Below are 26,399 nucleotides of genomic sequence, written 5' to 3' on the forward strand. Positions count from 1 at the left end.
AAAGGAAATCAGTCCTGAATATTCATTGACTATTGAAAGACTGATGGTGAAGCTGAAGCTCCAATACTTTGGCTACCTGATGCAAAGAGCTGACTCATTTGAAAAGATCCTGATGCTGGGAAAGATTGAAGGCAGGAGAAGGGGACGACAGAGGATGAGATGGTATGATGGCATCACTGACTCAATGGATATTAGTTTGAGCAAGGTCCAGGGAAACCTGGAGTGCCTCAGTCCATGGGGTCACAGAGTCAGACACAAGTAACTGAACTGAGCTGAAGTGAACTAGGCATGTGGGATCTTAGTTCCCCTACCAGGGATTGAACCCACAGCTGCTGCCTTGAACGTTCAGAGACTTAACCAGTGCATCACCAGGGAATTCCCAGATTGTAATGTCCTTGGAGAATTCCTTACTTATGTAATAGCTCTCTGATTATTAATCACAGTACCCATACACAGTTGCCCATAAACATTTGTTGACTGAATCACTGCATTGTTTGAATTTTCTTTTGTCTTTTTCTTGACTGTGCCAAGCAGCATGTGTGTGGGTAGTTTCCCGACCATGGACCAAATCCATGACCTCTGCATTGGGAGTGCAGAGTCTTAATCTCTGGACCGCCAGAAAAGTCCCTGAATTTTCCTTTTGATCTCAAAGGATATCCCAAATGACCATCCTAGAGTTGGTGCCCCTTGTGGAAAGAGAAAATGATAAACCCTAAATATTTTGATTTAGCTCTTACTAAATTTGATGCCATCAGCAAAAAAGAAAAAAAATCAGAATAACATTTCCTTGAAAGGATAAAATCAATGATGCGAGCGCTGTTGAGAAAGCAACACTGAACTTGTCATTACTCTTGGACAGAGAAAAAGGAGAAGGCTGAAAAATATTATCAGTCACCATAATGACACAAGAGGCTAATGGACTGAACATGTTCTGACTCTTTTAATTTTAGCATTACGAAGTTGGGCTTCTAACAGTTTTTTTTTTTTTTTTTTTTATGAAAAGGAAAACATCCTCCTGTAATAATCTATTTTTAAGTGTAAAATTTTGGTCTCTTATGGAATTTAATCTTTGAATCTAGACTTACATATTTGTTGTAAGATACTGTGTTTATTTTGGACTTACCTAGTGGCTCAGATGGAGAAGGCAATGGCACCCCACTCCAGTACTCTTACCTGGAAAAATCCCATGGACGGAGGAGCCTGGTGGGCTGCAGTCCATGGGGTCGCTAAGAGTTGGACATGACTGAGCGCCTTCACTTTCACTTTCCACTTTCATGCATTGGAGGAGGAAATGGCAACCCACTCCAGTGTTCTTGCCTGGAGAATCCCAGGGACGGGGGAGCCTGGTGGGCTGCCATCTATGGGGTCGCACAGAGTCGGACACGACTGAAGCGACTTAGCAGCAGTGGCTCAGATGGTAAAGAATCTGCATGCAATGCAGGAGACCTGGTTGGGAAGATCTCCTGGAGAAGGGAAAGGCTGCCCATTCCAGTATTCTTGCCTGGAGAATTCCACAGACAGAGGAGCCTGGCAGGCTACAGTCCATGGGGTCATAAAGACTCGGACACGACTGAGTGACTAACATTTTCACTTTCACTATATTTATTATGTGATTACTATTGGGAAATATAACTTTTAGATTTCTTTGTTGTAGAAGTTTAATTTACTCACCCAATCTTTAACCTATACACCATCAGTGGGATGATTAGTTTTCCATTTGACCTTATACCTTTGTTCTACAATTTCACCAGTATATATTTAGCATAAATTTACTTTTTAGGTAGGAAACACTAAGACATTCTTCCTAACATTCTTTCTCAGGTCATTTGCAGAAAAATACATTTTATGATTTTAACAGTAAAATGTGAATCTTGGTTTTCCAATATCTTGAATATTTCTTTTAGGTGGCTTAATATGACATTTCTTGAAAAGGCAGTAAGATGGAAAGTGATCTTTCATTAACAAAAGAGTTACAGCTTCCTTTAAATAAAGGACCCCAGAGAGACATTGATTGATTATCCTACATGTTGGTACCAATGCACAGAATCCTGTCAGCTCAAAGTTTTCTCTGAAGCACTACTTCAAATGGCTAAGGATTTTTTTTAACAACAAAGTCCTCAGAGCTCCTTGTTAGATTACTGTAATGATTGGGTGAATTAAGTTGCACTTAATATTTGCATTTCCATGACACCAGCAAATATATTGTCATTCTACCATGCCTGCCTTTTGGTTGACTTGTCAAATGAGGACAGAGTTGATGATTGGTTCTATACACATAGCAACCAGAAGAGAACAGAGGTGGCTATACCAATATAAAAAGTAGGATTTAGACAAAAAAGCATCACAAGAGACAAAGGACATTATATAGTGATAGAAAGGTCAATTCACCAAAAAGACATAACAATTATAACATATATGTACCAATTATAAAGTAAAATATATATAAAATAAAGTACCAATTAGAGCTCCTCAATATAGAAAACAAACACTGATAAAATTGAAGGGAGAAATAGACAGCTATACAATAATAGTAAGGCACTTCAATACTCCCCTTTCAATAATGTATAGAACAACTAGACATGAGGTCCATAAGAAATTAGAACACTTGAACAGAAATATAGAGAACATCCACCCAACAGAAGCAGAATACACATTCTTCTCAAGTGGCATGGAATATTCTCCAGGACAAACCATCTATTAAGCTACAAGTCTTAAAAAAAGTTATTGAAATCATACAAAGCACCTTTTTTGATTAAAATAGAATGAAACTAGAAGTCAATAGCAGAAGGACATAGGAAAATTCAAATATGTGGAAATTAAACAACGCTTAACCAACAGTCCAAAGGAGAAATCACAAAGAAAATTGGAAAATATCTTGAGACAAATGAAAATTAAAAACATTAATGACAGAACTTATGTGATGCACTGAGAGCAGTGCTAAGAGAAAAATTTAGAGCTATAGGCCCTTATATTAAAAAAGAAGAGCGATCTCAAATCGACAATCTAACTTTACATCTTAAAAAACTAGGGGGGGTGGGAAACTCACCCAATACTAGCAGAGGGAAGGAAACAATGGAAACTATAGCTGAGGTAGAGAATAGAAAAAAAATAAGGAAAATTAACAAAACTAAGAGTTGTTTTTTTAATTTTTTTTAAAGAACCAACATAATTAACAAATCACTGGGGATACCCAGTTGCTAAACCACCCTGTTCTCATGGCAGTACTTGTTAGAGACTGAATGGTTATGCTCCCCCAAATTCATGTGTTGAAACCCTAACCCCCAAAGTGATGCGAGTAGGAGGCATGGTCTTTGGGGTGGTTAAGTCATGGGGATGGAGCCCTCATGAATGGAATAATTGTCCTTGTAAGAAAAGACGTGCAAGCTTGTTCTCTCTGCTGTGCACACTGTGAAGACAGCATGAGAAGATGGGTGTCTGCAAACCAGGATTCGGGTCCTCACCAGACATCAGATCTGATCTGCCAGCACTTTGATCTTGAACTTCGTAGTCTCCAGAACCACGAGTAATAAAGGTTTGTTGTTTAAAGCCGCCCAGTGTAAGGTTACTTGTTATAGTAGTGTTGACTGAAAAAAGAAAAAGTGCACAATGTGAGAGTTGCAAATTAAGTGTTTGGGGCAATGTGAGGACTGCAGCCCAGAAGACAGCCCCACAGATAGCTCTGCGAAACTGCTCCAAAGAGGTTTGGTGGCGGGTGTGTGTAGGATAGTATATATGTGATTTTGGTAAAGGGGTGGGGGGGGGGGGGGTACATGCAATCAATCACATATTTTTTGTAGAAAATTTCTGATCTCATGAAGCTTCTGCTAGTCACGAGAAACAATCGGCACCATGAAGGATTGTAGTGCTTTTCAAGATATGAGGAGATACAAGAATTGGGCTCATAAAATCTGCTCCTGAGAATATCTGACTCTCTGAAGACCTGTCCTGCCAGTTTCCCCAGAGCACAGAGTGCCTCGTTTCTGCTCTCCACCCTCAATTCTTTCAGGGGGTTGTTGGAGGTCAGCAGCTTCAGCAGCACATGATTTGTTTTGATCCTTGTACAAGTAGATGACAAGTGCTCATGACAAGTGCCAATCTGTGGTCGACGGAAGCCTGAATTAGGACAGCACCCAAGTCCTGACTAATCCCTCTCCTACTAATTCCACCCCAGAAAGAGCAACCAGTACAGAACCACTTCCTTAGATGTGCTGCAGACTCCTTCAGAGGGAGCTCAGACCTTCCAAAAGATGCTTTCCTCTATCCTCTTGGCCAGCAGCATCCTGAGAAATGTCTTCTTTTGGTCTTTGTCACTGCATGAGCTTTTTTGCCCTATAGTTTCAGTGAGCAGGGGGTTATTCTCTAGTTGCAGTGCACGGATGTATCATTGCGGTGGTTTCTCCTGTTGCAGAACACGGGCTCTTGGGTACATGGGCTTAAGTTGTTGTGGCTCCTGGGCTCTAAGAGCACAGACTGAGTAGTTGTGCCACATGGGATTAGTTACTATGAGGCATGTGGGACCTTCCTGGACCAGGGATCAATCCCGTGTATCCTGCATTGGAAGGCAAATTCTTTACCACTGAGCCACCAGGGAAGCAAAATTCAGACTTAAGTTGATGAAAGTAGGGAAAACCACTAGGCCATTCAGGTATGACCTAAATCAAATCCCTACGATTATACAGTGGAAGTGACAAATAGATTCAATGGATTAGATCTGATAGACAAAGTGCCTGAAGAACTATATGGACGGAGATTTGTAACATTGTACAGTAGTTGGTGACCAAAACCACCCCCAAGAAAAATAAACGCTACAAGGCAAAATGGTTGTCTAAGGAAGGCCATAAAATAGCTGAGAAAAGAAGAGAAGCGAAAGGCAAAGGAGAAAGGGAAAGATAGACCCATGTGAATGCAGAGTTCCAAAGAATAGCAAGGAGAGATAAGAAAGCCTTCTTAAGTGAACAGTGAAAAGCAATAGAGGAAAACAATAGAACGGGAAAGACTAGAGATTTCTTCAGGAAAATTAGAGATACCAAGGGAACATTCCATGCAAAGATGGGCTCAATAAAGGACAGAAATGGTAATGATCTAACAGAAACAGAAGAGATTAAGAAGTGGCAAGAATACACAGAACTGTACAAAAAAGGTCTTAATGATCCAGATAACCACAATGATATGATCACTCACCTAGAGCCAGATATCCTGGAGTCCAAAGTCAAGTGGGCCTTAAGAATTATTACTATGAACAAAGCTAGTGGAGGTGATGGAATTCCAAGCTGAGCTATTTCAAATCCTAAAAGATGATGCTGTTAAAGTGCTGCACTCAATACGCCAGCAAATTTGGAAACCTCAGCAGTGGCCACGAGACTGGTAAAAGTCAGTTTTCATTCCAATCCCAAAGTAAGGCAATGCCAAAGAATGTTCAAACTACTGCACAATTGCACTCATTTCACATGCTAGCAAGATAATGCTCAAAATCCTTCAAGCTATGCTTCAACAGTGTGTAAATGGAGACCTTTAAGATGTAAAACCTGGATTTAGAAAAGGCAGAGGAACCAGAGATCAAATTGCCAACATCTGTGGATCACAGAAAAAGGAAGAGAATTTTTAAAAAAATCTATTTCTGCTTCATTGACTATGCTAAAGCCTTTGACTATGCGGATCACAACAAACTGGAAAATTCTCAAAGAATTGGGAAATGGAAGTACCAGATCACTTTACTTGCCTGCTGAGAGACTTGTGTTCAGGTCAAGAAGCAAGTTAGAACCAGACATGGAAAAACAGACTGGATCAAAATTGGGAAAAGAGTACGTCTTTGCCTCAATGCACAAGTTTGAGCAAACTCTGGGAGATAGTGAATGAGACAACCTGGTGTGCTGCAGTCCATGGGTTCACAAAGAGGTGGACATGACTGAGTGACTGGACAACAACAATATCACCAGGGAAGCCCCCTCACTGTATTTTTTTAAATTGATTTGTTTGACTGCACTAGATCTTAGTTCAGCATGAGAACTCTTAGCTGTGGCATGTGGGATCCAGTTTCCTGGCCAGGGATCCAATCCAGAACCCCTCATTTGTAGCATGGAGTCTTAGCCACCGGACCACCAGGGAAGTCCCTCCTCTCACTGTATTAAGTCAATACATCTGATTTTAACAGACAACAGCCTTGTTGCTGGTGGTCTTTGCAACTTGAGGCTTTCACAGTCTTAGAAAGTCCCTGACTGACTGGCTCCTGAAGGGGTGATCTGTGTTTCTGGGGCCTGTTCTGCCACCTTCTAACCATGGGTACACGGCCAGCACAAAACCTCCCAGATGCCGTGTTCTCACAGCCTTCACTGTTTGGCTTAGAAGTTTCTCACATGACAATTCTGCTTAATCAGTTCTTGGCAGAAAAGCCAATTGGCAGTGGGTACAAAGTGCACTGATAAGTAGTCTCAATATTGGAAAACAGTTTTTTGAGGGCCAAGCACTTTGCACACGTGTGCTAAGCCCTGCAGTAAATGTCTGACAAGGACTGAAACATAAAAAACTAGAATAACTCTTTAGGGACCTCCTTGCTGGTTCAGTGGTTAAGATTCTGTCCTTCCAGTGCAGGGGGCCTGGGTTCCATCCCTGGTCAGGGAACTAAGATCCCACATGCTGGGCAGCACAACCAAAGAAGGAAAAAAAAGAGAGAGAGAATAACCCTTTAAGGCAAGTACTGTTATTACCCTTATTTCCTAAGTTACAAAACAGGGTCAGAGAATAAGAAGTGGCAAAAGAACCAAGATTGGAGACAGCTGGACTTTACAGTCAGGTTTAACTGCACATAGACACGACTCTAGTTTCAGCTCTGCTGTAATCTTGCCATAACTAAGGATAAGCTATCCATCTCTACGGTCAGGCTCTTCGTCCACAAATTAGAGATGTTCCAGGACTTACACCTTCCTCACTATTCCTGTGAACTCCACGCTTGCACATTCAACTGCCTCCTTGACTTTTTACCAAGAACTGCAAGCGTCTGAAATTTTACCCTACCTGGAAACTAGTCGGCCAGTTTCATGGATGTTGTCAGAACACACAATATATTGATAGCTTACAGTGAAAGATGTCAGATCCATGATCTCTGAAGAAGATTTAGCTTCAGGACCAGCCAAGGGACCAGGCTTGATCACTCAGAGCTTCTGTATGGCAGAAGTTTTATTACAGTGAAAAAGAGCAGAGAAAGCTTCTGACATAGACATTAGAAGGGAGATGGAGAGTGCCCCACTCACTAGTCTTACCAAGGCCTTGTAGACTTTTACCAGACCCACTCCCACAAAATACATCTTAAATTAACAAGGTTAGCCAGAAGGTTGTTAAGAAGGAGAAACATGTCCTTGAGCAATATACATTGTTGCTATCTAATAATTAGTACAGAGCTTAAGAAAAAACATACCCTTGAGCAAGATGAGTTGTTTTGTTGTGTAATCATTGGCTCTGGACTTAAAGAAAGTCAGTCTTCTGTGACTAAGACAAAGCAGTGTAGAAAAAAATGTTTGTCCCTTTCTCCTCCTCAAGGGCCCTGGATCCCTTCCTCCCTGAGGGCCCTGGACTCCTTATCAACCTAGCAAAGAATTAGCTTTCTCAATATTTAGGTCAAAATAACAAAGGATTTGATTACTCAGGCACAGCAAGGGGCATGAGATTCATGTTCATGTTGGTTCCAACCTTCAATCCTCAGGTGCCTCGGGGGTAACATGGAGCAGCCAGGCAGATGCTGGGCACTCAGTAGGTTTGCATTACAGTTGAGGAGCCCTGAACATAGGGACCCCAAATCTTTTATAATGGATTTTAAATCTGGCTGACCTTTCCCTAGACGGAGACATTAACTTTGTCTTACTGGACAGTAAGCAAACCTGCCTTCTGCTCTTCAAAGAGACATTCCTTCTATATCTCAAGGATGTTCACTACATAAACAACTTTGAAAAGAAGTCTGGAACAAGGGCTTTCAGTGCCTCTGCCCACAAGATGTGCAGAAATAGAGAGATCCATGGAAAATTGTCTCCCAACAATATCCACTCCTTATTTCTACATTCTCTTGGCTTCTGAGGAATTTTCTGATGAATGAGACATTGTGATGACTCTGACCAGTAGAGACAGGGATCAAATCCATTCATTTTGTCTCATAGAGCATTTAAAGTTATGATCAACAGGACCCAAGCAGAAGGATGAGACCAACCCATAATATTGACCTTAACCATGCTCCCTCAGGTTCCTGGATCCAACCAGCTGAACAAATCTCATAAGGCATCATTGTCATTAAGGGTCTGTATTGACCTTTCTACGTGGTGCAAGGCATTCCCCCTGAGTGCAGCATATTAATAGTGATTCCACAGTCTCTGCCTTGGCCCACAAGGAAAAAGTCTAGGGAAATCCTGACACCCACTGTCACCCTGGCCAGTGAGTAGAGGCTGACCTGATGACCTCCTTGGGCCAAACTAGTGATCACTTCATCAAAGTCAGGACAAATCTTTTCTAAACAACTTTTCTAACTGGCTGATACTCACTGTAGGGAAAACCATCTGCAATGTGAGTATAATTAATGAGTCAGTTAATCCTCTGGAAGGTTTCCCTGAGCTTCATTTGGGGGAGATCTCTGCAGTCACCTTAGGACTACATGACCTCCTAATGGTGTTTCCTTAAATCCTTGAGGGTCTCTTAGGCTGTATGGTTTTGGAAAGGAGGTAAATTAATGCTTGGCTTCTACACAAGAAGTGTGGCCCAGGAAGGCCCACATGGTGGCAACAGAATGAGTGTTGTCAACAATTGTTGGAAACCCCCAGTGTGACCCGTATCAGTGGAAGAGCACAGGTTAAGTGCCTCCCACGGGATTTCCTGGCAGGCTGGTGAGCCCTAGAGTTCCTAGTTCAGCTTCAGTAATGAGTCTCGTCCTTGCTTTGGTGCAAGCCCAGCTTGCCCAGTTCATCCACCCCACCAGTCAGAGCATTTGTGCACCTCATAGAATGAGCAATGTCCATAGGAATGGGGGTGGGGCAGGCAACATGTCCACAGGTGTTGACAGCTGGGTTGCATGGGAGATGCAGAAGCTGAGGGCATTCCCTGCTGTTTATGGTGGTCTCCTCCAAGGGGTTAAAAGGATGGCATTCTTCCATATATAATAGTTTGCATCTGCTAATCCCAAACTCCCAATCCAGCCTTCTCTCAGCCTCCTTCCCCGATGGCAGCCAGATGTCTATCTCTAGGTCTAGATTCACTCTTTCCTAATTGGGTTATCAAACTGCTTCCCCAATGGTTCAAGCAGTAAAGAATCAGCCTGCGATGCAGAAGACACACTAGACACGGGTCTGATTCTTGGGTCGGGAAGATGCCCTAAAGGAGGAAATGGCAACCTACTCCACTATTCTTGCCTGGTAAATCCCATGGACAGAGGAGCCTGGTGGGATACAGTGCATAGAGTCACAAAGAGTCAGACATGACTGTGCATGCAGGAAACTGTTCAAAAACTATTCATTACGTGTATTCAAAATTTATCCCTATAATGAATTATTGCTTTGGGTATGACCTTAAACAAATTTTTTTTGGTAACAGTTCACTTCTTAATGTTACAATTATTTATATGGAATTCATCATTAACTTTGTATGTCTTTTGTTTCATATTTTCAGGTAATACTTGATGTATTTAGTAATACTTGTATTTAGTAATATAGTAATACTTGATGAGGAGAAGGCAATGGCACCCCACTCCAGTACTCTTGCCTGGAAAATCCCATGGATGGAGGAGCCTGGTGGGCTGCAGTCCATGGGGTTGCTAAGAGTCAGATATGACTGAGCGACTTCCCTTTCACTTTTCACTTTCATGCACTGGAGAAGGAAATGGCAACCCACTCCAGTGTTCTTGCCTGGAGAATCCCAGGGACAGTGGAGCCTGGTGGGCTGCCGTCTATGGGGTCGCACAGAGCTGGACACGACTGAAGCGACTTAGCAGCAGCAATACTTGATGAATCTTTTCAGATGTCTGCTGAATTGAATTCAGTCTAAGCCATTGTGATAAAATGCATCTAATAGCTATAGTAAATCATCATGAAGATGATCACTTGCATTTTAAAATGAGAGTGGAATACTTCACATACTATATTTTCTCACTTGTTTTACGGGACCATCCCAAAATGTCTCTGCAAATAGAAATTAAAGCAGTGAGGCATAATTAAAAAAAAAAAAAAGAGGATGGTAATCAAATCATGGTCTGGGCTATCTGGCCAGGGATGGCAGACCCAGTAGTCAGTTCAATTCAAGGCATCTGCCAGAATTTATAAGAACCTCACTGCAGCATTTTCCATTGTGAGGAAGATCTCAGGGGCTGTTCTGAAAGACAAAGATGATTTATGTCTCTCCCTTCCCATACCTCACTGCACCTCTACACCCCAGCCCTGTAGCTGGGTATAGTTCTGTCCCTCCATCAACCACAAAATCAGTGAGCAGTTGTAACTTCACCTTTTCTAATCATCCTCTACTCTACCTGAAACTTCTGTCTTGAATAGCCCTTTACAACAGGGACAAAGGCACCTTTTAAAAACTTCCAGAGATCCATTATGCTCCCTGCCCTTGACCTACATGGGCCACTGAAGAGGGACTCTGTGAACATCATTCTCAGTCAAGTGGTCCTTGTCTTCAGAAAGTGAGGAACTATGGTAGACCCCAAAACCAAGAAAGCAAAAATGAATGGGCCATCGGAATAAGAGAGCATCAATCCTTTTTCATCTTTGATTTGAATCCTCAAGATCCAATTTCCCAGAAAGACATGGGGAGAGATATGTATAATCCTGGAGTGTGTGGGTTGAGGCCAGTCAGAACGACTTGTTTTGTGATTCTGTATATGAACAAAGAGAATTCAATGTGGACAACATCTGTGTGCCTCACATTTTCAAAGGATAGTGATCAAGACTTCCCTGGCAGCCCAGTGGTTAAGATTTCACCTTCTAACGTACCATCTCTGGTCGGGGAGCTAAGAACCCACATGGCTTGCAGCCAAAAAACCAAAACATAAAGACAGAAACAATATTGTAACAAATGTTAGAAGACTTTAAAAATGACCCACATCGAAAAAGAAAATCTTAAAAGAAAGAAAATAATCAACATGTGAACAGACCATAATCATTATGACTCATGTTTGAAATGTACTCTGACCCACCCCAAATCCCACCCCTTGGGGGGATACGAACAATCTCACTATCAAAGGCCAAAGAGAATTATTCAAAACAATCTAAGTTTCAGTGGCTACTGTGTCAGGCACTGTTCTAGGTGCTGGTGACACAGTAGTGTAAAAAAATTAGGCAAAAATCCTGCTCTCATGGAGTTCATATATCAGTGTGTCACTCCTCTGAATTTTTGTGTTTATTCTTTCTTCCATTAATCAAGCTGCTCTGTTTTTTTTAAAATCTTTCCATATATACACATATGTAGTATTATGGTATTAAGGGGAAAATCCTTTCCTTAGCGATATTAATAAAGTTATAGATGTTTAGAATTTCAGCTTTATCTTAGAGATATTCCAGGGGATCACTTTGGAGGTAGTTCTCCTGAAAATTCCCTTGGAGACCTGGTCCAACCTTCTGAGGCAAGAACTTTGCTGATGAGGATAGTAACATGAAAGGTGACAAAAAACTGGCATTTTTGTATTAAGAAAACGGATCAGAATGCTTTAAACACAGATATGCTGTTCAGTTGTCAAAAAGTCCACACGACTGTCAAACGTGTGTGCCAATTAATGGCATAATTCAGAGGCTGTCACCCTAAAAAACAAGGGGATATTTCTCAAATTAATGACCCTTCTTGATGGAAGTTTGACAATGGCTTTGGCTGTAATTTTAATGTAATTTTATGAATTAAGGAAATTACACTGGGCACTTACATCTCCATGATACCATCAAGGATATTGCTGTTCTATTAAAATTTTGTGGTTCCTGATTTTAGGACTCAGCTAATGAACAATTCCACAACAGTGGCAAAGTGATGGGATAAAAACATAATGAACAGTTTATTTGTACTTCTGGGAAAAAGCTGAGTTGTGGTTAATGACAGCTGGATACTGGTAACTGCTTTTATTTATATGGCATAATAGAGATACTAGAAGGTGGGTCAAAGCCTTCGAAAAAGGCAGAATATTTATTTACTGATGACATCTTGACAAGTATAAATTGCAATTTGTGCTTTGTAATAAGACTTTTGATACTTACTATCTCCTTTCTTTGGCATATCAACAGGATTAAAAAGTAACTAGAATGAACCTATTGTTTTTCTTAAATGTTTATGGAGTTATAAAACTCTCAAGTTTTCTTTACTAGACAGTATTAGGTATTTGGAGATAAAGCTAGAATGATTCACACTGCTCAAAGAGGTTACAAATGATAAATACCAGTTAGAAGAAAGCTTATTTTTATAACCAACAGATTGACTGGACTAGAGATTAATGAGCGCTGAGCCCAGGATGGAAAGATGCAATAAATTCAATGACTGGTAAAACTTCCTTTCTAAAGCTGCCCCTCTGTCCCACACATTGTCTTCTGCTAGCACAAGGCGCTTCCCATAAATGCACTCAGAAAATCAGGTCATAGAACCGGGCTGTTAGTGCTGTCTCTTATCTCCCACCCATTCCACATAGCACACCTGCCATCCTCAGGTCACTGATCAAGTTCCTGGAATCTACTTCTCTCCCGTGAGTGCAAGGGACCCCTCATGGACTGCTCTTCTTCCACAATATCTATCTTCCAACACTCTTATCTTGCACTTAAAAACGTGACCACACCAGATAATGTCCCCATCTTGCAGCAACCAGAAACCACCACCAGATGATAAAATCACTAACAAACATGAGGAAGAAATGCCCTGCATCTTCTCCCATGGTTCAAAGGCAGAGCCATCCTGGGACTTCCCTGGTAGTCCAGTGGTTATGATTCCATACTTCCAATACAGGGGGGCACAGGTTCAATCCCTGATTGGCGAACTATGATCCTGCATGCCTCAGGGTGCAGTCGGAAAAAAAAAAAAAAGAACCAAGGCAGAGCCATCCTTGTGAACACACTCGGGACAGTGAAATCCTTTTGCAGAATCAGGCACTTCACCCCTGTAAGTGCTTAGTGGGGCTACACAGTGCCCACAGAAGACCAGGAGAGAATGGACAGTAAAAAATAAAAATAAAAAAACAGATGGGTTTCAGCTTCATTGGTAGCAGAGCTCACATCTATTTTTATTTCTGCTTTTATTTCACCTCTATAAATCCAGGTCATAGCACAGTGCCTGGAAAAGAGGACTTGTTGTCGTTGTTCAGTCACTCAGTCGTGTCTGACTCCTTGCGAACCATGTGCTGCAGCATGCCGGGCTTCCCTGTCCTTTACCATTTCCTGGAGCTTGCTCAAACTCATGTCCATTGAGTCCATGATGCCATCCAACCATCTCATCCTCTGTCATCCCCTTCTCCTCCTGCCTTCAATCTTTCCCAGCATCAGGGTCTTTTCTAATGAGTCAGTCTCTTCAGATCAGGTGGCCAAAGTATTGGAGCTTCAGCTTCATCATCAGTTCTTCCAATGAATATTCAGGGTTGATTTCCTTTAGGTCATAGAAAACATCCTCTTCCAACAACACAAGAGACGACTCTACACATGGACATCACCAGACGGTCAATACCGAAATCAGATTGATTATATTCTTTGCAGCTGAAGATAGAGAAGCTCTATACAGTCAGCAAAAACAAGATCAGGAGCTGACTGGGGCTCATATCATGAACTCCTTATTATAAAATTCAGACTTAAGTTGAAGAAAGTAGGGAAAACCACTAGACCATTCAGGTATGACTTAAATCAAATCCCTTATGATTATACAGTGCCGTGCTTAGTTGCTCAGTGTGTCCGACACTTTGAGACCCCATGGACTATTGCCCACCAGGCTCCCCTGTCTATGGGGATTATCCAGGCAAGAATACTGGAATGCGTTGCCACACCCTTCAGGGGATCTTCCCAACCCAGGTTTAAAACCCAGGTCTCCACCATTGCAGGCAGAGTCTTTACTTTGAGCCACCAGGGATTATACAATGGAAGTTACAAATAGATTCAAGGGATTAGATCTGATAGAATGCCTAAAGAACTATAAACAGAGGTGATGATCAAAATCATCCCCAAGAAGAAGAAATGCAACAAGGCAAAATGGTTGTCTGAGTAGCCCTTTCAGATAGCTAAGAAAAGAAGAGAAGTGAAAGGCAAAGGAGAAGGAAAAATATATCCACCTGAATGTACAGTTCCAAAGAATAGAAAGGAGCGATGAGAAAGCCTTCCTCAGTGATCAATGCAAAGAAACAGAGGAAAACAATAGAATGGGAAAGACTAGAGATCTCTTCAAGAAAATTAGAGATACCAAGGGAACATTTCATGCAAAGATGGGCACAATAAAGGACAGAAATGGTTATGGACCTAACAGAAGCAGAAGATATTAAGAAGAGGTGGCAAGAATACACAGAAGAACTATACAAAAAAGATCTCAAAAACCCAGAAACCACGATGGTGTGATCACTTACCTAGAGTCAGACATCTTGGAGTGTGAAGTCAAGTGGGCCTCAGGAAGTATCACAACAAACAAAGCTACTGGAGGTGATGGAATTCCAGCTGAGCTATTTCAAATCCTGAAAGATGATGCTGTGAAAGTGCTGCACTCAATACGCCAGCAAATTTGGAAAACTCAGCAGTGGCCATAGGACTGAAAAGTTCACTTTTCATTCCAATCCCAAAGAAAGGCAGTGCAAAAGGAAAAGAGGAGAGTACCTCCAAAACTGATAATGCTGCTGTTTGTATTATAAAGTATTTTCCACAAAGGTCTCTGTGGTACAGCTGCCCCTGGTTCCCTCACTCCACTGCAGCAAGGTCCGTTATACTTAACACAATGAAGAATGATATGCTTAGATTAGAAACAGCTAGACCTGTGTAACAAGGTCCAGATGACATCAGTCATGTAGGACCTCTGATCTTACTGTGACTAGCGTTTACCTCTCTTATTAAGAGAACGGCTCTCTAGATATATATATAAATTAGGTAAACAACAGGGACCTACTGTAAAGCATGGGGAACTCCAATATTTTGTAATAACCTATGAGGGAAAAGCAAAGAAGGCAATGGCCCCCCACTCCAGAGCTCTTGCCTGGAAAATCCCATGGATGGAGGAGCCTGGTAGGCTGCAGTCCATGGGATCGCAAAGAGTCAGACACGACTGAACGACTTCATTTTCACTTTTCACTTTCATGCATTGGAGAAGGAAATGGCAACCCACTCCAGTGTTCTTGCCTGGAGAATCCCAGGGATGGGGGAGTCTGGTGGGCTGCCGTCTATGGGGTTGCACAGAGTCGGACACGACTGACACGACTTGGCAGCAGCAGCAGTGGCAGCAGGGTACTATGATCCCACATGCTGTATTAAAAATAAAAATCAAAATAAAACAAAACTAAAATTTTTAAAGAAGAGAATGACTCCCCAGATGTCCCTCTTCCAACTCTGAAACTGTGAACGAGGTCCAGCACCAGCACTCCACTTACAGTCATATGAATTTCTTATTATCACAGAAAAGATCTTACCAGAAACAAAAGTAAATATCACCTATCTCTCTTGTTTAAAACGTAACACATTCTCCTCTCGCTCACACACACATATTCATACTCATAAAATCAAAAATGATAACAAGACATTTCCCTTCTAATTACTCAGCTAAGTCATTCTGCATGCCTGATGCTGTTCCATCACCTCACTCCTCCCCGTTCTGCCCCCAACCCCCGTTCTGTGACTGCAGTGGAACCAGTCGTGTTCCTTCCTGCCCTCCTTCCTGTGTTTATTGTCAGCACACCCTTCCCTGTGCCCCCAGGAGCTGGCTGGATTTCCCCTTGTGGTCTGACCTCTCTTTGAGCTTGTCCACTCTCCTCAAGGGGAAGTGAACCATTTCTTCTCACCCGCACCTTCTGCACAGAGATGGTCAGTCCAGTTAACAGATTAGGGACCAAAGGACTGCACTGGGTTACAGATAAAATGGACCCTGGGGCTTGGGACACAGGACCTTATCATATTGTGATAGAATCAGGGGTCGAGGAATCGCCTGAGGTCTCACGTTTGGTTGAGAGCAGAACAAAGTCCAGACATGAGGAAGGTTGGAAGTGGAATCTGTAACCATCCAACACAGCACCCTCAGCTATGAAGAGTTAACACATAGACACACCCTGCAAATGGGATTCTCTGGCTAAATTACTTTGATGTTTTCTTTTCTCTTTTTTCTCTTTAATCTTTTAGGCCTTTCCTCACAGCCAGTGGGACTTCAGTTCCCTCACAAGGATGGAATCTGCACCCCCTGCATTGGAAACTCAAAGTGTTAACCACTGGGCAGCCCAGGGAAGTTTCTTTTGTTTCTTTTTACTTTTCTTCTTTGATTGTTTCTTGATACCAAACCCAAATGGTGATTCCCCTGTGTAGTTACTTCACCATCTCCCCATGGTCGACTCACTTTAATGCAGCCCCAGGACACTCTTATACCTCAACTCCTGCCAAGACAACAGCAAAAGTTCATGATTCCAAGCCTACCTCTCGTGTTTTATTCATTACCTCCTAAATCTGGTAATCCTACTCTCATCTTCTTTCCCCCTAAACCATTACTTCCTGAGAACCTTCCAGATGTTTCTCACCCCTACAATCTAGTGGACAACAACTTACTGAAACCACTGAGCGAATTCTAATGTCATTTTTTCACATAATGTATGCTACATAATACCCTGTTCTATGTTCTTAACAGCCAGGACTGTACCTGGTTTCAAAGGTCTCTGAAGGTCCAGTGCCTGTAATAATTTGTAAATAGCTGGTGGTGGATTTTAACTAGAGTCTATCGTGCAAAGGTAAGTCTCATTCACTACTGAATGAGATAGGCACACCTCCAAAGTCTTGGATCTCCTTGAGGGAAAGGATGGCCATCCAGAATCAGAATGTGACCTCAGAAGGTTGCTGCTACACTCTGCAGGCAGTATTAAGGAACCCGTTTCCTCGCCCTCACTCAATGCCAAAAACCATCCTATTCTGTACACTAGCTTCCTTTCAAAATTCCAACCAATGGCAAGTGGATAATTTTCTATATGATAACAAAAGTTCAAGGGTATTCATTTGGGAACAAATAAATCTGTACTCTATTGGTTTTGCTATTTTAATATAATTATTTATAAGAGGCATTTAGAAAGGGCTTTTGATTTTCCAACATAAGTTTGAACTTATTCTAAGTTGGTCATTTATTCTCTCTCCTCTCTCTCTCACATCAGAATAATCTAACCTCAAAGAAATTCCTTCTGAATGGGAAATTTGATGGCATTTTCTCTTCTCTCATTGTTCATTGAAAGAAAGTGAAAGTGAAGTCGCTTAGTCCTGTCCGACTCTTTGTGACCCCATGGACTATAGTCCACCAGGCTCCTCTGTCCATGGGATTCTCCAGGCAAGAATATTGGAGTGGGTTGCCATTTCCTTCTCCAGGGAATCTTCCCAACCCAGGGATCGAACCCAGGTCTCCCTCATTGCAGGCAGACGCTTTAACCTCTGAGCCACCAGGGAGGCCCCATTAATTTTACATTAATGAACAACTTCTCAGTAATTAGTTTAAATAGAATAATTTCAAGAGAAGTTTCACCTGCAAAGCAATATACTTTTGATTTTCTACTCTTAGATTGACAACAAAAATTTTAGAAAGAGAGCATAAGTTAGTGGACAGTTCTCAAATTCAACTACAAGTAAAACTACATAAATCATATAATATGAATGTGGAATCTAGAAAGAAAACGCCAATTACCTCAAACAAGAGTTTAATTTGTTTGCAGAATGTTAGGGCAACTTTTACCTTTTTAAGACTTCTGTTAATGTGGCCATATAATCTGTAAAATAAAAATGCAATAAAATCTAAAATCAGGGTTTCTGCTTGATATCTGTGAGCTAGAGAGATGAGGAAGCTTGTAGGTGAGGGAGTGTGTGGTGGGCTATATTACCAAACTCTGCTCCTTAGAACATGATCTGTTCGGGAATGAAGCATTCTTATCACCATTTGTGCTTTCTTTCATCCCCACTCTAGGAAGTGTGCTAACAAATTGCTAGGATGAAATCCTAAATTTAGGCTTTTCTAAAATAATATTCAGAAAAGAGCACATTATGCAAAATGCTCGACTGGATGAAGCACAAGCTGGAATCAAGATTGCCCAGAGAAATATCAATGACCTCAGATATGCAAATGACACCACCCTAATGGCAGAAAGGGAAGAGGAATTAAAGAGCCCCTCGATGAAGGTGAAAGAGGAGAGTGATCTGGTTTAAAGCTCAACATTTAAAAAACTAAGATTATGTTTTTAACATTTAAAAACTAAGATCATGGCATCCAGTCCCATCACTTCATGGCAAATAGATGAGGAAACAATGGAAACAGTGACAGACTTTATTTTCTTGGACTCCAAAATCACTAAGGACAGTGACTACATCCATAAAATTAAAAGATGCTTGCTCCTTGGAAGAAAAGCTATGACAAACCCAGACAGCATATTAAAAAGCAGAGACATTACTTTGCCAACAAAGGTCCATCTAGTCAAAGCTATGATTTTTCCAGGAGTCATGTACAGATGTGAGATCTAGACAATAAAAAAGGCTGAGTACTGGAGAATTGATGCCTTCACACTGTAGTTTTGATGCCTTCAAACAGTCCCTTGGACAGCAAGGAAATCAAACCAGCCAAACCTGAATATTCATTGGAAGGACTGTTGCTGAAGCTGAGGCTCCAATGTTTTGGCCACCTGATGTGAAGAACTGACTCATTGGAAAAGACCCTGACACTGGGAAAGACTGAAGGCAGGACGAGAAGGGGATGACAGAAGATGAGATGGTTGGATGGAATCACCAACTCAATGGACATGAGTTTGAGCAAGCTCCAGGAGATACTAATGATACTATGCATAAAATAGGTCTTTCCTCATGGCTCAGACGGTAAATGCAATGCAATGCAGGCGACCTGGGTTCAATCCCTGGTTTGGGAAGATCCTCTGGAGAAGGGTGTGCCAATCCACTCCAGTATTCTTGCCTGGAAAATTCCATGGACAGAGGAGCCTGGAGCGATACAGTCCATGGGGTTGCAAAGAGTTGGACATGACTGAGTGACTAACATGAACATGATAAAATAGATAACTAATGAGAACCTACTGTTTAGCTTGGGCTTCCCTTGTGGTTCAGATGGTAAAGAGTCCCTTTAGAAGCTCTAAATACTGTACTTCTGCCCTGAACTTGCACAGCCCTGAGGGCCCAGGATTTGGCCTGATCTTTTGGAAAATAGGATTGTCCTCCGGTCCTTTGTCTTACTGTAAACAGAGGCTGCTTTCAGAAACCGGGCACCTGCGTAGTCCATATTTGCAAGCCCAAGGACCAAGACCTACTTACAAGTTGCCTGGCTCACACGACTGCTGGATCAAACTGCCACACGTGAACCTCCTGTAAGGAAGCTGTCTGCCCCGTTCTGTAGTCTTTCACTTGATAACATCCTTGAATGAACCGAGTTCAAGTTTAGGTTGTGACAAAGTATTCCAATTTCAAGTTCTGGTTGCTGACAACTTTCTACTGATTTTGTTAAGGCGCCAAACTTGGTCCCCTAGCCTGCAGGAGCTTAGCAGTAAAGTCAATCTACTGACACCTAGTGGTGATGAAGGAAAGTGCAGTGTTTATATAAAGTGCTTATTAGGAAGGATGTGAGAGTTGGACTGTGAAGAAGGCTGAGCGCCGAAGAATGGATGCTTTTGAACTGTGGTATTGGAGAAGACTCTTGAGAGTCCCTTGGACTGCAAGGAGATCCAACCAGTCCATTCTGAAGGAGATCAGCCCTGTGATTTCTTTGGAAGGAATGATGCTAAAGCTGAAACTTCAGTACTTTGGCCACCTCATGTGAAGAGGTGACTCATTGGAAAAGACTCTGATGCTGGGAGGGATTGGGGGCAGGAGGAGAAGGGGACGACAGAGGATGAGATGGCTGGATGGCATCACCGACTCGATGGACTTGAGTCTGAGTGAACTCCGGGAGTTGATGATGGACAGGGAGGCCTGGCGTGCTGCGATTCATGGGCTCGCAGAGAGTCGGACACGACTGAGCGACTTATCTGATCTGATCTGATCTGATTAGGAAGGAGTCCGGGACCTCTAGTGCTTAAAAGACCCAAACTCCCTGCAGGCTTTTGGCCAAAGGTTTTTAAAGACTGGGTGAGGGAGAGGGGTTGTGGGGTTTGTGATTGGCTCCTGTACATTCTTCTGATTGGTTGATAGTGAGGAAACTGAGTTACCGTCATCAGCCTTCTGGTTCCAACCAGTCTGGGGTCTATGTGCTTGTTGGCAGCATATGGTTAACTTCTACCTGGTAAGGATTTCAGTATCCGCAAAATAAAGTGTATGGCTCAGGATAGTATCTGTAGCCCTTGACCTTGACTTTATTTAATGGCTAAACTATTATTATTTTGTCTTGTTTGACTGTTTTCCTTTTTCTGTATTTTCTCACTTCTCTGATTAAATTCACTCTTTGAAACTTAGGGAAGGCCTAGGAAGCTAAAGTTTCTCTACAGATAAGAAGTAGGCAGAGGACATGGGGGAGTGGGCCGTCCTCTTCCAAGAGGGTCCCACAGGGTCCTGCTAGGTTACAAGTTTGGCAGGAGTATTTAAAAAGAACCCAGAATTTTCTCCTTAATAGGTGAGCCCAACAAATACTTTATTTCAAGCAGACCATACAGGAGGCAAAACCTTTTTCTTCTACCCAGCTAGGTTCTCCAGCTGTGTGTGTGTGTGTGTGTGTGTGTGTGTTAAGTTGCTCAGTCATGTCTACCTCTTTGTGACCCTATGGACTATAGCCTGCCAGGCTCCTCTGTCCACAGGATTCTCCAGGCAAGAGTACTGGAGTGGGTTGCCATTTCCTATTCCAGGGGATTTTCCCAGCCCAGGGATCAAACCTATGACTTTTGGGTCTCCTGCATTGGCAGGTGAATTCTTTACCTCTGTGCCACCTGAGAAGCCCCTTGGGAATTAAACTGACAAAAGACTTGTAGGAATTAAGATGTGTTTGAGTTTCACAAGGAAAATATACTCGAGATTGTGGCCAAGTGTTGTTGCTTCTGCTGCTAAGTCGCTTCAGCCATGGCCAAGTGATTGAGGCTTAAATACTGTTTTAGACTAAAGTTAGGAAAAAAGTTCAGCACTTCTGGGAGAGTAAAGGCAAACTAGGAGAAGTTGAAGGGAGAAAATATATTGTGCAGTTAAAGGTCTCAGATGATCAGAGTTGTGTCTGGGGGTGGACATCTTCCTGACACTGAAGCAACTTTACAAATGGAAATTTCCTCTTTTATTTTTTAATTAATTAATTAATTAATTTTAATTGTAGGCTAATTACTTTACAGTATTGTGGTGGGTTTTCCATACATTGACGTGAATCAGCCATGGGTTAACATGGGTCCCCCATCCTGAACCCCTATCCCATCTTCCTCCCCATCCCATCCTTCTGGATTGTCCCAGTGCACTGGCTTTGAGCATCCTGTCTCATGCATTGAACTTGGACTGGTCATCTATTTCACATATGGTAATATACACGTTGCAGTGCTATTCTCTCAAATCATCTCACCATCACCTTCTCCCACAGAGTCCAAAAGTCTATTATTTATATCTGTATCTCTTTTGCTGTCTTGCATATAGAGTCGTCATTACCATCTTTCTAAATTCCATATATATGCATTTTTCTCTTTTCTTTTTATTTTTTTGCCTCACCACGTGGCATGTGGGATCTTAGTTTCCTAACCAGGGATGGAACACTTTTGCCCTGCATTTGAATTGTAGAGTCTTAAGCACTGGACTGAAAAGAAGTCCCAGAAATTTCCTTTATGAGGAAATGTATGCTCTATTGTAGTCAGTTAAGGGGAGGTAAGGAACTTTTCCTACATCTGTTGGCTCTTAATTCCCTGTGAAAGTGAAAGTTTCTCGTGTAGGACACTTTGTGACCCGATGGACTATACAGTTCATGGAATTCTTCAGGCCAGAATACTGGAGTGGGTAGCCGTTCCCTTCTCCAGGGGATCTTCCCAACCCAGGGATTGAACCCAGGTCTCCCGCATTGCAGGTGGATTCTTTACCAGCTGAGCCACAAGGACAGCCCAAGAATACTAGAGTGGGTAGCCTATCCCTTCTTCAGTGGCCCAGGAATTGAAACAGGGTCTCCTGCATTGCAGGCGGATTCTTTACCACCTGAGCTGTGAGGGAAGCCCCCTGTAGCTCAAAATAATCCATGTGCCAAATAGTCATACTTTGGAGTGGCTAGTCTGGTAGCCTTCAAGACATTATTGAAAGAGCTGTCATGGGACTTCCCCGGTGGTCCGGTGGTAAAGACCTCACCTTCCAATGCAAGGGATGCAGGTTCAATCCTGAGTCAGGGAGCTAAGATCCCACACGCCTGGAAGCTAAAAAACCAGAGCTTAAAAAAAAAAAAAACCAGAAGCAATATTGTAACAAATTCAGTAAAGACTTTAAAAATCATCCACATAAAACAAAAAAAAAATCTGTAAAAAAAGAAAGAGCTGTCAAGCTGTGTGGAGCTGTCAAGCTGTGTGGCAGAGGGTGCTCAGAGAATCTGGTCAGTAATAATGGCATTAAGGGTAGTGAATTTACAGAGAGCTCATGTACCACGTGGCTAGTCTTTCCTTTGTATTATCACAGGACCCTTCACTATAACTCTTTAAGTCAGGCATGATCAAGTACACTGGCCTGGGTAACTATCACTAAATGTAAGAGCTGAACCCTCAACTCTTAAATTTGCCTCAATTGATTGAGGCAGTCTGACTTCGGAGTCCAGGGCTGTTACCTACCACAGACCTAGGCTGTTTCAGCTCTACTGAAAAGAACTGCGTGACCTCAGGCCAGTTGTTCATCTCTTGGCCTTGCTTTCTCATCTGTATTTGTACACAGCTATGTTAGGTGGTGATAAAAATTATTCTGAGACTGTGGGTCTGTTGAGCACCCAGCATGCCTGAGACACTTGATGTTCAACTAAGATTAGTGTTTAAAATGGAGACTATCTTAGGTAAAGTAGCATGTGTGATTAAGCTTTAAGTGCCTGTTAAATGAGGTGGTATCTTTTCATCACTTGGTTTTTCTGCCTTTTGCCCAGAGAGAAAGCACTAAATAATCAGCTTTTGGTGTTGCTAAGCAAAAGGACAGGCTCTTTCCTTTGGAGCTCATTAGTTAGAAACATTTTTTCTCTTCTGCTCTCTGTGTTCTGAGGCTTAAAGATTCTAAGACACTAAGCTCTGCACTGATAATCCTGTTTTACAAGGCTGTTATTTTTCCCCTTTGAAGACAAACTCTCAGTCATTTAGATACTTAAAAGCCTAGACACAAGCACAATTTATTCCTACAATGTACTGACCTCAAATGCCAAGTAGGTTTTGCATTTCCTACCCAGGAAACACATCCTGGATTGTGCACAAATGACTCACACACATTAAAGTGTCATGAGAAACCCAGGGATTTTTAGTTGAAAATGTCAGAGTAAGAGAGAAGGCTAGAATGTTGGAAGCCATACTTAGGGCCAAACCCCAGCATTATCACTTGTTGGGTGTGTGACCTTGGACAAATTAATTAACCCCTTTAAGCCCAAGTTCCCCCATCTATAAAATTATAATAATAAATTATACAGTTTTTTTTAAGGACCAAGTGAAGAACAATGCAATATACATTTAGTGTAATACATTGCCAATTGGAGACTGTCACTCACCATTCAGCTCTATAAGGACCAGGTCATTAGTCACTGACCTTCAACACCCCTGGATCGGGAATGAGGCACTCTTGTGCACTGGGAAAAGTATCAGAAAAGGCTACAGATAGTCAGATATTTTCAAGAGAAAATGTTACGAACCCAATTTTTTTTTTTTTATATTCCCATACTTAGAAAGCACTAAAATCATTAACTGAGATCTTTGTGCCCCATGACTAGCAGTAGCGTTCTACTGAGACATGTGTTTAACTGCATATACCCCTTCTCCAAAATCACGAATATACTGACCTCTCCCCTTACCTCTTCGGAGCAGTGCCTGAAACCTATCTGAGAGGCTGTATCCTGGGCTATATCCCTCAGTAAGTTCCTCAATGAAACTGAAACTCACAGCTTCATGTTGTGCATTTTTATTTCAGTTGACAAGTTTCGGCAACTGTGAAGGGACCTAGAGCAGATTTCTCTCCTTTGCCTGAACTCTACAAGGTACCAGTAGGCTCTTTCGCCCATCTGACTCCTTGGCAAGTCCAGATGAACTTGGATGAGTCTTCCCTGGTTCTCTGATCTCCCAACTATTGTTCATGATCTTATTTGGTGATGTAACACAAGTACTTGACTCCCCAGTTGAAAGATACTGGGAGAACCCAGTTGAAAGACACTAGGGAAAAATGCCTCCCAGTTGAAAAAAATACTGAGGGAACCTGGTTGGAATACTCTGGGATTTGCTCAACTGAAACACAATGAGAGGTCTGGACTGGGGTGATTAGGTGGGAGGCTGGCCTAATATCTTTCATAAACAGTTCAGTTCAGTTCAGTCTCTCAGTTGTGTCTGACTCTTTGTGACTCCATGAACCACAGCACGCCAGGCCTCCCTGTCCATCACCAACTCCCGGAGTCTACGCAAACCCATGTCCATTGAGTCGGTAATGCCATCCAACCATCTCATCCTCTGTCGTCCCCTTCTCCTCATACCCTCAATCTTTCCCAGCATCAGGGTCTTTTCAATGAGTCGGCTCTTCACATCAGGTGGCCAAAGTATTGGAGTTTCAGCTTCAACATCAGTCCTTCCAATGAACACCCAGGACTGATCTCCTTTAGGATGGACTGGTTGGATCTCCTTGTAGTCCAAGGGACTCTCAAGAGTCTTCTCCAACACCACAGTTCAAAAGCATCAATTCTTCAGTGCTCAGCTTTCTTTATAGTCCAACTCTCACATCCATACATGACCACTGGAAAAACCATAGCCTTGACTAGATGGACCTTTGTTGGCAAAGTAATGTTTCTGCTTTTTAATATGCTGTCTAGGTTGGGAAGCGTCTTTTAATTTCATGGCTGCAATCACCATCTGCAGTGATTTTGGAGCCCCCAAAAATAAAGTCAGCCACTGTTTCCCCATCTATTTGCCATGAAGTGATGGGACCAGATGCCACGATCTTAGTTTTCTGAATGTTGAGCTTTGGGACATCAGAAAGCCAGTCTCCAACTAACACCCCTGCCAGGTTCATGTACAAGGGAAACTTATACTTAGAAGTACTTAATTAGGAGTTAAAGAAAATCTTGCTCTGAAAGTGGCTAAAATTGGGATCTTTTGACATTCCAATACCAGTTTTTTGTATATGCAGTTAGAATTAGAAAGCCAGCATTTTTTCAGAACTCTGACCCTAAGAGAACAAGTCCTTTTAGTGGAGCTTGCATTTTTCTTTCTATGCCTTGAGATGTAAATGTTCTACTAGGGTTCTCAGGAATTTTTATCCTGTCTAGACCATCTCTAATTCCTGAGACTGGGGAAAAAAAAAAAAAAGGAAAAAGAATTCCTTTTGGAACTCAAATGAGTAAACTGAACTTATTCCAACTGTTATAAACTAGTGAGTTTTATATTGTAATACCTGATTCATGACAGTTTTAGAAATGAAGCTAATGAGATCTCTGATTGTGTCTGTCTATATGTCTATGTGTACATTATAGGCCTGATATATATTTACCTATGAATGGTATTACCAAAATTTATTTATAAATGAACATGATTTAATTAATGTAAAGGAATATATAAATTCTCAGAAATATAAAAGAAATTAACCCCAATACATTTCAGGTTCACATAAACTGGGAAATATTCAACATTAAATTAATATTTGATATTAAAGTTCAGTTCAGTTCAGTCGCTCAGTCGTGTCTGACTCTTTGCAGCTCCATGGACTGCAGCATGCCAGGCTTCCCTGTCCATCACCAACTCTCAGAGTTTACCCAAACTCATGTCCACTGAGTTGGTAATGCCATCCAACCATCTCATCCTCTGTCATTCCCTTCTCCTCCTGACTTCAATCTTTCCCAGCATCAGTACCTTTTCCAATGAGTCAGTTCTTCACACCAGGTGGCCAAAGTATCAGCTTCAGCATCAGTCCTTCCAATGAATATTCAGGACTGATCTCCTTTAGGATGGACTGGTTTGATCTCCTTGCAGTCTAAGGGACTCTCAAGCGTCTTCTTCAACACCACAGTTCAAAAGCATCAATTCGTTGGTGCAATTGGTGCTCACCTTTCTTTATAGTCCAACTCTCACATCCATACATGACTATTGGAAAAACCATAGCTTTGACTAGATGGAA

This window comes from Bos indicus, chromosome 28, assembly GCF_029378745.1.
Source record: "Bos indicus isolate NIAB-ARS_2022 breed Sahiwal x Tharparkar chromosome 28, NIAB-ARS_B.indTharparkar_mat_pri_1.0, whole genome shotgun sequence".
Taxonomy (NCBI): Eukaryota; Metazoa; Chordata; class Mammalia; order Artiodactyla; family Bovidae; genus Bos; species Bos indicus.